The sequence below is a fragment of the Protomyctophum parallelum genome, assembly GCF_964188405.1.
Source record: "Protomyctophum parallelum genome assembly, chromosome: 17".
Taxonomy (NCBI): Eukaryota; Metazoa; Chordata; class Actinopteri; order Myctophiformes; family Myctophidae; genus Protomyctophum; species Protomyctophum parallelum.
In genome coordinates, this window is record NC_139719.1 from 26119853 (window position 1) to 26134298 (window position 14446).

Sequence of the window (14446 nt, forward strand, 5' to 3'; positions counted from 1 at the left end):
GCCTAAGGCAAGTCATTGAGACACAGACAGACAGACAGACAGACAGACAGACAGACAGACAGACAGACAGACAGACAGTCAATGCGCTATACGAGCGCGGTGAGCTTTGATGATCGGCTAAATTAATATAGCCGTGTATATAAATTAAATTCATATGTCCTTGTAGGTTATCTATTGTGTTGGCCAGGGTAGGTTATCTATTGTGTAGGCCAGCCCCCCCCCCCCCCCCCCCCCAGAAGGACGATCGTAATCACATATTGCCTTGCGCTGTGCGTAAAATAGTAATTTTTTCAGTATGAGGCGATACGCAGCATCTACACAAAGTGCATAGGGGGACCCCCCGACCCCCCCCCCCTGCAAGGGTCCACATGGGGTGGGGGGGGGGGGGGGAGGCACACAGATAGGAGCTCAGACGCTCACACACACACCCCCCCAGGGGTCCACAGACGCGGGTCGGGCCATCCCGTATGTAGGAGAGGAGCTGGTAGATCTGCTATTTTCGGTGGGCATGGGTGACAGCTCTGGAACGCAGGGTCGCCTGGGGACGGCGAAGGGCTCCACGGACCGGCAAGGTGCACGCGGTGGCCTGGCACACGTGCACACGTGCCAGGCCACAGGGCGCAGGGCGGACCGGCAAGGTGCACGCGGTGGGCGTAGGGCAGCGCAGGGCACCGCGCAGGGCACCGCGCACCGGGCATATAACAAAGTCAAACTATTACGTCGCAAACGGGTATAGATATAGCCGCGACGAGTTCCGTTCTGTTGCGACGAGTCCACACACGCCACAACGAATTACCTTTTACGTCGAGAAGGGTAGATATAGCCGTGACGTGTCCCGTTCTGTCGCGACGTAAAAGAATAGTCAAACTACTAGGTCGCAAACGGGTAGATATAGCCGCGACGAGTCCGTTCTGCCGGGACGAATTGATATTTACGCCAGGACGTACTCGAATATACGTTGCGACGGAAAAATATACGTCGCGACGTACGTCGTACGTCGTGAAGGCATTTCGCTCCACCTGACAATTTGAGAAACAGACATTTGTGAGGACTGTTTTCCTGGTCTTCACAAAATAAATGGTTGTTTTGTTGTTGTTAGAGATGGGTTTGGAGTGAGTGAGTGTGTGTGTGTGTGTGTGTGATTTATTATACAGTATAATACATGCTGCCTCGATCCACTTGACTCCAGGGACGTTCATTAAACATTTCCAATGGAACCCCCACATCGACGTGACATGCATCATTTGCATACATCCGCACGCACACACACACACACACACACACACACACACACGCAAAGACAAACACACCCCTGTCCCCTCTGGTCCTTACAGAAGGTCATTAACCTCAATGTGTCTGTCTATATGTTTGACGTCTGTGATGAGTGCCACCTGATTCTTTGTGATTGTGAGCGTGGAATGCGTCATCATTGGACAGTATCTGTCTGTCTCTGATGTAAAGGTGTTGTAAAAAAGGACATGACAACGACACTGAGTCTGAATGACTAAGTAAGTAGAGATCGGAGAGGCTTATTAGTCGGTATATCAGCCACAGTGCTGTTATGTGCTAGACCCCTGGGAGATGGACTGCTGAGGTGGAGCGCTGCGCTACACCTACCATCAGCTCCCAGTACCACACCCAAGCCATGCTATATACGCTGAGTTGGCCGTGCCCGGGCCGGGATCGAACCCTTGACCTTGTGGTCGAAAGTCAGACTACCAACTGAGTAGTTTACACAATTAGAGAATGTAGAATAATTATTTTGCTTGTTATCTCTCCTATGGTACCAACAACAATACATCATGGAATGGTAGACAGAATCTTATCCAACGATAACAAAATATTCTTTAGTTTTGTGTCTGAGTGGCTAAATCTCATCAAATGGTGGTCCGTGGCTCCGATGCAGAGTAAATAATGGACCTTGATATGAAAAACGGTTGAAAACCACTGACATAGGGCATGGAATCCCCCCCCTCATCCTTCCCTGCAGGCTCTCACCAAACCCAAGCCTCTATGTTGTTGACGTCGGGCTCTCATCTACATATTCATAACATATAACTTGTTTTTGTCCCGATACACTTTTTCCGATCCGATACCACCATTTCTATGTTAGCTGATACCGAATACCGATACCAGAGAATAATAGGTATTTATAATAATACAAAAAGAAAGAAAAAAACTTATTTTGAAGTCCACCGACCGGGAATAGTGTTTATGGCTATCTAGCTATATATTTCGTGTTGTGTTTATAGCATACGCCACACTCAAATGTGCACTTGCAGTTTGGGCAACTCCAAAGCAAACTCCACATGCACCAACATTTTATTTACCTGCCATAGTGTCAACCCCTTACCCCTGTGTCGGATCTGTGGTTAAGACTGGCATATTTGCCGATACCGATATGAACCGATATGACCAATTAAGGGCCGATCCGATACTTTTCTCCTCATAAACTAACTTGATCAATGATCATACTACAGCGTCAACACAAAAGCATCAAAAGTACCACATTTTGAGCTTGTGGATCTGATACTTTTGATGCTTTTGAATTTGAATCCTGAAAAGTATCAGTTTTGGACATGAGGTTTCCAACCCGACATATCTTTGGTGCTTTTTTAGTGACTCCAGTGTTTCGGGGCCTTCTTCTTTGTCTTATCTGTATAAAGCTACGAGCTGTAGCCATGGCGATGCTATGAGCACGGAGGGCAAGTGGATTCATGCAGGCCTTATTGCCCTCCAGGGAAACGACAGGGGTGGAGTGTGTCATCCACTGAGGTGGGGGATGGGATTGGGATGGGGGCGCCTTGTTGCCTGGCCCCTGCAATCATCATGACCCCTCTTTTGACCTCCCTCCCCTGGGGCGAGAGGGCTTGGGCTTTTGTGGGTGCATCGAGGGTTAAGGAAATGGGTGGGTAATGGCCAGGGCTGGGGGACAAGACTTCGGCCTCACAAGTCGATGTTTTTTTTACACTACTTTTCTACTTTACTAGTTCTTTGTTTTTTGTGCAGGCTCCATAGTTTTTTGTAGTTTTCAGAAAGAAGAAAATAAGGGGCAGGGATGGGGGGGGGGGGGGGATGCAAAGGAGAGCAAGGATACAAATCTAACTGTAAAGAAAAAGAAAAACGGATATCAAGGAGAGGCAGAATGATATCCACGTGTATACAGTAACGGTACACAAATTACAGAGCATCATAGACCAGCGAGTAGTATGTACATGAGATTAGACATAAATTGCAAACGAGTAATGCATTGTCACTTGTCAGGTTCACATAGAATGGTAATCCACATATTTTAATACATACAGTAGTGGAAAAAAATAGCCAATGTGGCAATAACAATGTGTTGTGACGTACTGTGAACGTGTGGACTTGTCTATTCCTGCACTCCACCGTTGTATTTTTGTATAGTATGATAAAGGGGTTAAATGCTTCAGCAGACTAATTGATTTAGTCAGTTTTTGTGTTTCATTAATATGAAGAAAGAAATCACAAATAAAACATGCTATTTAATTTATCTACTGTACACGAGCAAGATTATGCCGGTGAGGAGGGTTCTAAATGTTAGTTTGGATACATGTTGGGTTAATTGCCCAGCCTTAGGCTATAGGCCAGGGTTTGGGGATGTTGGGGTTCAGCGAAGGTTAAGGAAATGGGCAGATAATGAGACAGACATCGCTCCGGTTCCAGAGACACTGTAATGAGTGTGACGCACACGGCAAAACCACAACCCAGCACAGAGGTCCTGCAGCAGGGAGGACAGAGTCAACAGGCATCCAGGACCCAAGGAGTCAGAGTAAACATTGGACGTTTCCACTTGCAAAATATATGTTGAGAGGAGAAGGAATTCTTTGTATGCACGCACGCAGGCACACACACACACACACACACACACACACACACACACACCTAAATTCAATTCAAAAGGGCCTTTATATTGGCCTGAGAAAACACGTCTGCATTGCCAAAGCAAACTGTGAAATAAATAAACAATCAAAACTAATCACATTGCAAAAAGTAGGTTACGAAACCACAGAATAGTTGTACGTAAGCAAGGATAACTTTCTAAAGCTTTTGAAACGAGTAACAGCAATATTGTCACTTTGTTTAAGTCAGATAGCAGCAGTCCTTTGGTTAATGGCGTGGTTTTTGGAGCACTGAGATCAACTTAGTGCAGGAGCGCACATATCTCTCTCTCATCTCTCACACACGCATGATGCACACACACACGCACACACACACACACACACACACACACACACACACACACGCGCACACACACACACACACACACACACACACACACATAAGGCCACTCTGAAAGCCTCCAGAGGCCTCCAGTTTAGCGGGGATAAAGTGTTATTGAGGGAGGCCTCCAGAGTATAGGAGCGTGACAGATTCGAGGAAGCCCAGCCCCCTCCCATCTCATCCATAACCCATGTTGGGACTCCACTGAGTCCCAGCTGTGCAGGGCCGACCTGGTCGAGTGCATTCTCCCGGAAAGACTCCCTCTCTCTCTCTCTCTCTCTCCTCTCTCCCCCGCCCCGGGTGTCGGGAGGGGAACGGAGAGGAGGAAGACATTCATGAGGCGGAGAGACTACTTCTCAACTAGCCTTTCAAAGGCCATGGTCGTTGCACAATTCACATTTAAGGCTCCCAGAGCGCTTTAGTCTATTTTAAGACAGTGATTCTGAACCGTTTTAATTTCTAGGACCCACACCGCAGTGTGGTGTGCATGTATTAGGACCCCCATAACGTTGAGAGTATGCAAATGAGTATGTGTGTACATCACATTTGTACACTCTCGGACTTCCTATTAATTTAGCTGTGTACCCCTGATTGGTGAAATGGTGACTCGCACCGTTTACCATAAAATCGGTGAAAACACAAATGGCTTTATTTTGGGATTGTATGTTTGTTTCTCTGTAATAAATCTGGATAGGAAAAATAAACTGACTGTTTTCGTAAAACCCTGCGAAATGGAAAGAAAGACGAGATAATTCAGAGACTTCGCTTGGATGTTGCCTGGGCTTTGAAAGACGTTCTCAAATGGCCTTTTCTGCTACAGTTCCACTTCTTCTGCTTCTAGTCAGTAAGATAGCATCAGTTTAACCTCCGTCGTACTCACTGTCACTGCTCGTTCCATTCAAATGCACACACACACACACACACACACACACACACACACACCCATACACGCACATTACACGTTGCACTACCATACTTGCGAGGACATCATCATTTTAGGATGGCAGTTTTATAATTCATGAGCTTTTCTATGCTTAGTCGTGTGTGTGCACCAAAAATAGACAATCTACCGACTAGCTGTCATGCTCAGAGATGAGTGTTACTACATACAGTATGAATCATGCATGACCCTAACCCCCTAAACCTAACCTCTAAATGCCTAACCCCAATTCCCTGAGTCCCTACGGCTCTATTTCCGCCCACGCTAAACCCCTTATCCATAAACTATGTTTCTTTTACTATTTTGAAAAACATTTTAGAATAGTTCAAATGGCCAATCTACAAGCTCACAACGTGTCGATGAAGATCGGCTAGTTGCACTATAAACAACACAGGAGTGCCTGGCTGGGGATGCGCTCCACCTACAGTACGTGGTGCAGCTGTCCACCACCTGCTACGGAGGACGAGCAGCCGCAGCGGCGGAATAAGGCTCTTCCTTCCTGCCGTTGGCGTGCGTTTTGCCGCCACTCTGCGCTGCTGGAATGGAATGTAGCTGCTGACATGACTGATGTTATGTGTCTGCTGTGCTTAGTGGCCGCACCTCAACAGATGGTTTTTCCAGCTCCATGTATTAATTAGTGCCATAACCCCAGCGAGTTAAATTTTGATTCTATAGCGGTTGGGTCGGAGCTGCCGGCGTCTTCCTCAAACCACTTCTTTAAAATCTTCCTGCCTCTGCTACTATGCAGTGTCACATGAACGTTGAAGACCCCGTACCCTACGTTTTCGGGCCAAGGACCTCTTTGCTGAGCGAGAGAGATATACATATATTGTCTAATGTCTACAATTGTGTTGCAGATTAAACATAGATTTCATAGATAGATTCATAGACTTGTTTGACAGTACTACACGTGTGTTGAATTCATGATACTTAAAAATCTAGCTCTAGCACAACCACCAACCACGCCTTGCAGCACGAGGCGTGACTTGTGAGCTTGTAGATCGGCAATTCTTTAGCGAATCTTCCCCTCAGAAATGTACCTGGAGTTTGTTATGTTTAATGTTTACTGTTTAATGAACTGTTTTTTACAAGGTGGATTATCATGCAAGGTAGATTATATACGCGTATAGCTTAGGAGCTCCTAACCCAAGGTTCCAGGTTCGATCCCCGGCTACCCCAGTGTTACTGTCCAGGGCAGCGGTGTCCTCGAGGAAAGACACTCAACCCCCAATTGCTACCGATGAGCAAGTCCCACCGTCGGGGTGTGAAAGTTTGTGTGAATGTAAATTGTAAAGCACATTGTAAAGCGCTTTGGAGTTTGGATAAATGCACCATTTATGCCTGACTCAGGCTTATGTGTGCACACCGACACATTTTCCAATCTACAAGCTCACTATACATGCCATAGTGTTTTGAATTGACTCGGGCTATAGTTCAACAAAGAGGTAAACAAATGACAGCTCCTGGGTTCAAATCCAGGGTAGACACCACCACAAATATGAATGCGTTATCGCTGTTCACCTGCAATGGCCCTGGGGAGGCTTGCTGAATTTGTCCCAGATGTTTTAGAATGGCTTATGACTTGGTTTCACTGTCACAGCTGTGTTTTCATTCTATGTTTTCTAATGGCTTATTATTACAACATGACTGTTGGTTTCACTGTCACAGCTGTGTTTTCATTCTATGCTGATGACATGCTACAGGGACCTGTTGCATGCTGGGACATTTGCTGTCGCAGCTGTCACTGGACTCTCTCCCTTGTAACCCTGTTGTGTGTGTGTGTGTGTGTGTGTGTGTGTGTGTGACAGTCAGCAGTGCAATATGGTGTTACAAAATCTCCACAATATGCCTTTTCAGAGATATCGTATATCGTGATACAGTGAATGCACATTCTATGTTTTGCAGTTCTATAACTTAATTTATACTTCTGTAGAACGACGGTTTCATTCGCCAAAAATAATACTTAGTTTTGTCAAAAATGTTGACTAAACTAACTAAAAGAAAAAGGAGTAACAGAGCATCTAGATTCTAAATGGTCTGCTACTCCTTTTAGTTTTAGTTTCCTTGTAGGTGGTTGCACTGTCAAGTAAATTTAAAAATAACCATAAAAAAAACATGACAAATTATTGTGATATTGTGGATTGTGATACTGCATGAAAACGAATTGTGATATTATATTTTCCCATATCGCCCACCCACCCCTACTCAAAGTTGTACTTAAGTACAGTATTGAATGTAATGACTTTCCATCAGTGGAAGTTGGCGAGCCTGAAGCGGTTGAGTTTTCTGGTCAGTCAGTGTGTGAACCAGGCCGTCCGTCAGTCATCATGCTGACACCGAACGCTGTTCGTCTTGTCAGCCGTTGCGTGTCCTAACATGTTCGACAATTAAAAGTATTTTTTTTGCTCAGTGATGTTTTGAAATCACAGCGTCGGCACTACAGTGTTTCAGCCTGGCGGGGGAAAGCTGTCAGTAATTGCGTCGTAACAAGACAGAAATTGGGCCCCGTTGCTGCGTAATGAGAAGGTGTGTGTGTGTGTGTGTGTGTGTGTGTGTGTGTGTGTGTGTGTGTGTGTGTGTGTGTGTGTGTGTGTGTGTGTGTGTGTGTGTGTGTACAATTATGGCTTTTCCCCCCTTATCCTCGCCCACCCCGGTTCTCTGCAAAGTCTGCATACTAAATATATAGAACAGACACACACACATTGTGCACGTAAACACACACATGCCCCATTTCTCTCCATCCGCGCTCCGCCCTGTTTGCTTCCTGTGCTCATCCTCCACCCGTATTTTCTCTCTCTCCACATTTCCACTGAGCCAGATCTTCTTCCTTCCTGGAGTGTCATTGACCGCCCCTCCCCTCCCCCAGAGAGAGAGCGAGAGTGAAAGTGAATGACGGAGAGTGAGAGAGAGAGAGAGAGAGAGGGGGGGGGGGGGGAGAGATACAGATAGACAGACAGACAGACGGACTTGAACAGAGAGAGACCGATAGAGAAGAGCTCTAGAGTTATTATTAGAGAGAGATGGACAAGGAGAGGGACATCAGTAGAGAGTGAAATAGAGGGAGGTGAACATGAAACATTGAAAACCTCAAAACCACGAGCGGTTGTCCTCAAACAAAGTAAATATAGCATCACAGTCGGTTTATCCCTGTATGCCTAACCTCTTATATCCATATTTGTTTTGTGTCTTTTCCTAAATTAATGCCCCACTTGATCATATAACTACAGCGTCATGCAGAAATGAATCGCTTCTTTGTGCGATTTGAGCTCGTATGGATCTGATACCTTTGATGCTTTTCTGTGATGGAAATAGCTAATCTTTACAAGCTCACAATCTACTATTTTAAATAAATATAAACATTGAAACATTTTAACAGCACAATTCTTGTCCCTTACACAAAATATTTTCAGATGGGGGTCTGCGGCCTAATACATACAGTATTAACTAATTTACCGCCGACACCCCCATCTGGTGTCTGAAAAGTGTACTCCAGCAGTGCCAGCCGGTCATTTAAATACGGTGAGACTCTTAGTTTGAAAGTCGTTTCACTCGGAAACCGAGACCCAGGAAGTGAATTATCGCTATGTAACGGATGCTGCGATTGTTTAATAATTCACCCAAAACATACATTTTGTAACCGGGGATCATATCGTTTAGAGCAGTGGTTCTCAACCTTTTTTCACCAAGTACCACCTCAGAAAATATTTGGCTCTCCACGTACCACCATTATGAGTGACTTAGGTTAAAAAGACAGTAGCGTACACCTACGCCATCCCATCCTATTCACACAGGAGGCAAATTAATTCTAATTAATATACAACTATATAAGAATAATATATTTTTCCACAGTTCCACAGCCAACAAACAAAATTATAACACAACTGGGACAGTTCACAGACAGACAGACAAGCTATGAGAAGTTTCACTTTATTTAAAAAGGCGTCAAAAGGCGAACTTGCCGCCGCCGGATGAGTTAATTTTGAGGGGCCATGCAAACGTTTGAGAGTGTATATTAGGGTCTGAGTCCGGGCTAAGTACGTAAGGAGGGAGGTAGGGGACAGTGTACTGGAAGGCCAATTTGAGGCCACTGTTGTGACCACCCGACTGACAATTAGACTGCTATAAACACTGAAAGAGCAGCACTCCATTTGGTGAAAGATTTATGGCTCTTTAGAGCCATAGCCCATACTTTTATGGGCAGCAAATGTCGTCACAAAAAGTCAAGGGTCAGTGCTTACTTTGCGGTAAGTTTAAGGGTGAGATATGAAACAGTCATGGTAATGGAATACCTGGGTGCCTATGCATGTGTTTGCGTGTGAAAGGGAGTCCTCCACAGAATGGACCGTACATTATTCATACGCCATTACTGCATGAGAACGGCTGGACAGTGGTGAGAAAAACAAGAGCGAGAGGAGAGTGTTGTCTTAACTCTTAATGCTCTCAGAAGTGTTTTAAAAACAGCCTGTAGCTGCCATGATGTGCCATCACATGTAAAACCACAAGACTGGTGAATTGTGCAGCCTTGGTTATGAGTCCTGCAGCCTGACCCATATGTATACATCACTAGAGCTCATACAGTATATTATAGAGGATGTCCTATGAGTCCTGCAGCCTGACCCATATGTATATATCACTAGAGCTCATACCGTATATTATAGAGGATGTCCTATGAGTCCTGCAGCCTGACCCATATGTACTGTATATATCACTAGAGCTCATACAGTATATTATAGAGGATGTCCTATGAGTCCTGCAGCCTGACCCATATGTATATATCACTAGAGCTCATACAGTATATTATAGAGGATGTCCTATGAGTCCTGCAGCCTGACCCATATGTATATATCACTAGAGCTCATACAGTATATTATAGAGGATGTCCTATGAGTCCTGCAGCCTGACCCATATGTATATATCACTAGAGCTCATACAGTATATTATAGAGGATGTCCTATGAGTCCTGCAGCCTGACCCATATGTATATATCACTAGAGCTCATACAGTATATTATAGAGGATGTCCTATGAGTCCTGCAGCCTGACCCATATGTATATATCACTAGAGCTCATACAGTATATTATAGAGGATGTCCTATGAGTCCTGCAGCCTGACCCATATGTATATATCACTAGAGCTCATACAGTATATTATAGAGGATGTCCTATGAGTCCTGCAGCCTGACCCATATGTATATATCACTAGAGCTCATACAGTATGTTGTTGCTGTTGGGTCTTATCTCTATATTCTAACATTTGTGTTTTTCGTAAATTAACGCTCTAATTGATCATACTGCAGCATCACACACAGGTTTACTTATATTATTACTTATTATAGGTGAACGTTTTCAAAACATTCCCTTTGTTCCTTTTGGGGTGAATCACGGGACAGAGAGACGTGCTCTGTTTGAGCCGGTTCAGTTCACATGATCAAGTCAAACAACCACCATCCAGCACCAGGCAGCACAGCACAGCACAGCACGCACGCACGCACGCACGCACGCACGCACGCACGCACGCACGCACGCACGCACGCACGCACACACACACACACACACGCACACTCCTTGTCTAACCTCCATCCTGCTGGACATCCATTCCACATGCCCAGAATCCCCCCAAACCTTCCCCTGTCCAATCCGTACGCAAGGAGCCGTGAAATGAGACCACCCCCCCCAACAGATGGAGGTGGAGGGTTGGGGTGGGTGGGCTGTCAGGGGGTGGTGAGATGGGGGAGGGGGTGTTGGCACGTCGAGGGGTGTCAGAGGGGTAACGGAGGGGTTGCTGATCAGAGCTGTTTTCCAATAGGGGAGAGATGGACCTACAGCAGTGGCTTTTCAACCCTCAAGGTCCATTATTGATTCGGCTTTTGAGCCATTTGATGAGATTTAGCCTCTCAGACCCAAGATTCTGTTGTCGTTGGATAAGAAGACACAATTCCATTCTCTAATTGTGTAGTCTTCGTAAATGTATAAAGCAATGCAGGTGTTAATAATTTAACTCTTGAGAGCGTAACATGAAATCAAATTGACCCATTTGGTTAATTTTACACTCTCAAGACGCTTATAAATATAAGCGTCCATTTGGTTTACCAACTCTCCATCATTTAGCAGGGGACCACATGGAACCCCCCCCCTCCCTCACGGACCACTGGTTGAGAACTGACCTCAGATGGATGGCTGACATCTCACTTAGATGATAGGGTGAGATGTTCAGTCACGCAAGACAGACTCAGGAGTAGAGTCGCTGCTACCAGTCTTACGCCCTAACCACACCAAAGGGTCACCATCATAGAGTATTAAAAGGATAGAGACTGATCTGGCGCGAAGCTCCGCCCCCTCCGCTATTCATGTCAGTGGAAGTTGCTCAGTGGCGTTTCGCCGATTCAGCATTTGGGCACCAACATTTTGGTGCCCAAATGCGGAAGTGCAGCTGGGCTTTAGCATTGAGCGCTCGGTTGCACGGGGTTTCCTCGTCAAGAATCCACGGGTCCGCCTGCAGTCCTTCCTCTTACCACTAGGGCCCAGCGCTTCAAAATTGGAGTGCCTAGCTGGCCCCTTGGTCACCATGCAACTCCTTGGGTCCAAACGGTTGCAAGGAGTTAACGCTAAAACCGTCTTGACCCTTTGGTGTGGTTTGGGCCATTGAATTCCATGCATTGAATCACTAGGGTCAACGTGGGTCAACGTGCAACAAGACATATCACACCGCAGGGACAGCGCTAAAACCGTCTTGACCCTTTGGCAGGGCTTAAAGTTCTCAGTCCTGGGGACGGATTTCAGTCCTGAGGATTTCATAGGGGTTATTTAATGAGATCAGTGCTGATTTGCAAAAGTAATTTTCAGTCTTGGGATTCTTTTTGGCTTTAAGCCCTGCCCTTTGGTGTGGTTAAGGCTTTAGGCTGCAATATATAAACAAGAATGACACGCGTATCATCATCACAACTGCCAGGTGAAACAAGCACTCTCTGTTGTGCATCTGTCCCCCTTTTTTCTTTTTTTCCCATTATTATTTTAACGTGTATGTTTCTGTGTCACAACCTGGCTGGCGCTGTTTGCGTTCGTCTCCGACGTTCTGTTCGTGGTGGTTCAATCACGGTGTTTTGTTGTGGCGTTCGTGCTCCCCAGTTAGCTCATAACATTAGCCGCTGTTGTCAGTAGCTTCGAGCTGCGGCGGCGTTGCATGCAGCGTGGGTGCAGACCTCTGTGGTGCTTAGGAGGCAACCAATCACGACTAGGTCGCCAATACAGGCAGCCATTCATGACTAGGTCGCTACTACGTGATTGGCTACACGAGTGGTGCAGACTCCCATTGGCTTAGGCGGCATTTCAGAGTATACCATTGGCTTAGAGGCAGCCAATGATGACTTGGTCGTTAAAGCCAACATGTAGGCTAGGCTTCACCTGGCAACAACAAATGGTCTTTGAGATGGTAGAAGTGGTTGGTATTGAATGACCATGGTCATTAAGGCTTCCTCTAGGCTAAAGTAAAACGTCCAGGCTATCTCTGTCTAATACAGACACTTCTCTGGACTTCTCTGGACAACATCTGGTGTATTAGCTGTCAAAGATGTAAAGATGTCTGCGTTCTCTCTCTCTCTCTCTCTCTCTCACACACACACACACGCACACGCACACGCACACACACACACACACAGTCTAGCCGGGGAGATTACATCACAGCGAGGGAAAAAATAAGATGAAGGAGATAACAAGTGGGACCGAAAGAACAGGAACACGACTCAAAGTAAAGCCGGCTGCTGCTGGCGGCCTGCTTTAGGACTTTGTTTGATGCTCTCCGAAAACACACTTGTTGCTGTTGCTGGTTTTGACACTTTTGTCTTTCACGGCAGTCGAGATGCAAAGGGGATTACAGCGAGACGGAGGGGGAGAGAGTGTGCGTGTGTGTGTGTGTGTGTGTGTGTGTGTGCGCGAGCAATTTTACTGTTCAGATTGGCTTTGGCAATGAAAATGTGTTTTCTCATGCTAAAACAATAATGCCCAATTGAATTGAGCGTGGGATTAAGAGAGTGGACAGAGAGAGCAGGAGGGGGGACGGGGGCTATGAAATGGATGTAAATGAGTTTGTTCTCCAGATGGGGATGAGGAGGAGGGAGGAGAGGACAGGATACAGCTCTCCCAGTATGCATCTGGCCCTGTTTTAGCCACCTCCTGGGGCTGGTCCCAAACCACACTGCAAACTCACTTTACTGTGTCACACGACTAGACACTACCGCCCACTAAACTTCACTGTCCTCCAAAGATAAAGTGCAGTAGCAATGCAACGAATTAAACTGATGAAGAAAAGGCCACTCTAATTGTTAAGTCTCCCCGGGATCCAAACTAGTGAAAATAGCAGATCTACAAGCTCACAGAGAGAGAGAGAGCCAGTCCACACTACATACATTTATGTGCTATTGTACATGACTCATGGACAAAACATGCCAGCAGTTAGTAGTTACTGTTCCTCACATCCCCTTGACTTGTCTACACATCATTATCTGCTATCTCATTTAGGCCTTAGTCATGATCTGTATACCTCTGACTGGATTCCTGTATTCATTACGTGCTCCAAATGATGTAATCATTTAACCAAACTCAAGATAACGAAAGTGTATAAATAAACACGAATGATATGTCATCCATTATGAGACAGAAGCTCCAATGGAATAACCCATCTTGCTTTGATCTCAATTACCATATCAATTTCATATTAGTGTTATTTAAAATGTGATCTTTATTTAACAATTATTTGATCTATCAATCAACTACCAATCATGTTTTGCCTTTACGCCATCTATTTTTGCTGAATGTTGTGGTTAATATAGTATTTGAAGAAAAACATTCTGCACAGTGTGCACACTGGATCATTGGGTTAAAAAGAGTTTTGCACATAAGAGTACTTTTTGTTTTTGACCCAGTTCTCTGATGTGTGCTTCTGCCCCGTGACTGGCACTTCATATTTTTGATGTCTGTGTTTTCAACTTGTTTAATGTAGTAATTGAAACATTTCAGCTGGCCATGCAGGTCACATTTAACACATTATTATAACATATATTTCAGGCTGAAGTCATTCCTCTTCAGAGAGGATCAGGAGCGATACAGCTCTGTGTATAACACACACACACACACACACACACACACACACACACACACACACACACACACACACACACACACACACACACACACACACACACAAAATGCAATTCTCAGCAGAATCAACAGTGGAAGACTACCTAATTGGCATCCCAATGCAAAAGCT

General features: G+C 45.4%; 1 protein-coding gene across 2 annotated transcripts in view; it reads left to right on the top strand.

Annotated features, from left to right (window-relative positions):
* LOC310874294 (protein tweety homolog 2-like) overlaps positions 1-14446 on the top strand; it is a 106048-nt gene that overhangs the window by 23719 nt on the left and 67883 nt on the right. The gene's annotated exons all lie outside the window — the stretch shown is intronic.